General features: G+C 39.3%; 1 non-coding gene across 1 annotated transcript; it reads left to right on the plus strand.

The window, feature by feature from the left end:
* Positions 1-324: 324 nt before the first annotated feature.
* On the plus strand, positions 325-431 carry LOC124891971. The gene has a single exon (XR_007049994.1). It is a non-coding gene; the product is annotated as a small nucleolar RNA R71 (small nucleolar RNA).
* Positions 432-1566: the final 1135 nt, after the last annotated feature.

A 1566-nucleotide genomic window follows, 5' to 3' on the forward strand; every position in this document is an offset into this window, starting at 1 on the left:
AGATCGTCTGTTCCACCTCTGTCGGTATCCATGATATACTTAGTTAGTAGTTCAAGTTGAGCAAGGATATTTACTAAGATTAGCTCTTGATTCTCTTCCCACTTTCTTTGGTATCCATTAGTTATGGGTTTAGTTGAAGGGCTATTTGAGATGTGGATGTCTTGAGTGTGACCTTCCCGATTGTTTTTAGTCACCTATCTCAACAATTTTGTGGTCGCATGAAAGTGCAAGTTCAAGAGTGGACCTTCCGCCACATTGTTTACCACCAATTGGTTCAAAGTATCTAGCCCCCGATGTAATATTTAGAGGAGTGTCTTCCCCAGAATCTTATGGTTTGGGCATTTAGCCAATATTCTATGGAATCTCTCCCATACTTCATGTAGAGGCTCGCCTTTCTTTTGCTTAAAATTCATAATTTCATCTCTTGAGTCACACAACTTGGATGGATATGAGTATTTATCTAAAAACTCCTTTGTGAGCTCATTTCATGAATTAAGTGAAGCCGAAGGAAGTGTACGGAACCATAACAATGCTTTACCTGCTAGTGAGAATGGAAAGAGACAAAGCCGATAGGCTTCTTGAGCACTAGGGGAAATGTTGAATGGAGTACAAACTTCTAAAAAATTTCTCAAATGTACATATGGATCTTCATAGTATTGGCCTCCGTATATCCCTTTTACTTGCAACACATGAAACATGACACTAGACACATGAAAAGTCCCATTACCAAGGTGAGGTGGGGTATGATTTTTATCCGCATGATACCCATCGTTTAAGTTGATCTGTCCCTAAGTATAATCGGATGGTTCCAATTGATTAGGTCCTTCACTCATGGTTCTATTTATGCTAGAATTTCCTACAAAAGATTCAAAAAAAACAAGGAAAATAAATTGTGACACTCCGGATGCTCCAAAGTAAGAATAATACCTATAAGACCCCATAAGATCCTAGTTTCATTTCAGCTCATTCTTGCATGTAGAAAAGGGTCCAATACTTAGAATATTTTACTAAGTGTTAGGACTTAGTTATTTCTAAAGCCCTCAAACTTTTATGAATTTATTTTTGACCTTCCCGACATCAAAAAGTTGGTTTTTAAGTTGATTCATAATCGGGGAAGTCAATAGTACATCTCGGGTGAGTTTTGGAAATTTTGAACAAGCATAAGGGCGTGTTTGAAACTCCAAAATAGAGGCTCAAGGCGATTAGCCCACGAAGCCCTACCTAGTTTGGTGTGGGGGGACCTGATGGGTCCCGCTACACCCGGCCCAGAGCGGCACTCCAGAGCCCGTGGCGCCCTGGCCAATTCGGTTCGTGTATTTTCTACAATTTTATTCTGTATTTTTAAGGTCAAATGAGTCATTTTTCCTTTACCCAATAGGTCCATAACACAGGAGTAAATCCCCAAATAGCATAATCACTCATCTTTTTCACAAATCCTATCAAGAACAAAACCCTAGGTTCATCAAATTCAAGTCTAAGATTCAAGAAATCACCAACACCTCTCACAAATTCAATAACCAAGGTATGTTAGGTGTTTATCCTTGGGTTACTTCCACCCTTGGAGTT

Source organism: Capsicum annuum, chromosome 1, assembly GCF_002878395.1.
Source record: "Capsicum annuum cultivar UCD-10X-F1 chromosome 1, UCD10Xv1.1, whole genome shotgun sequence".
Classification (NCBI taxonomy): domain Eukaryota; kingdom Viridiplantae; phylum Streptophyta; class Magnoliopsida; order Solanales; family Solanaceae; genus Capsicum; species Capsicum annuum.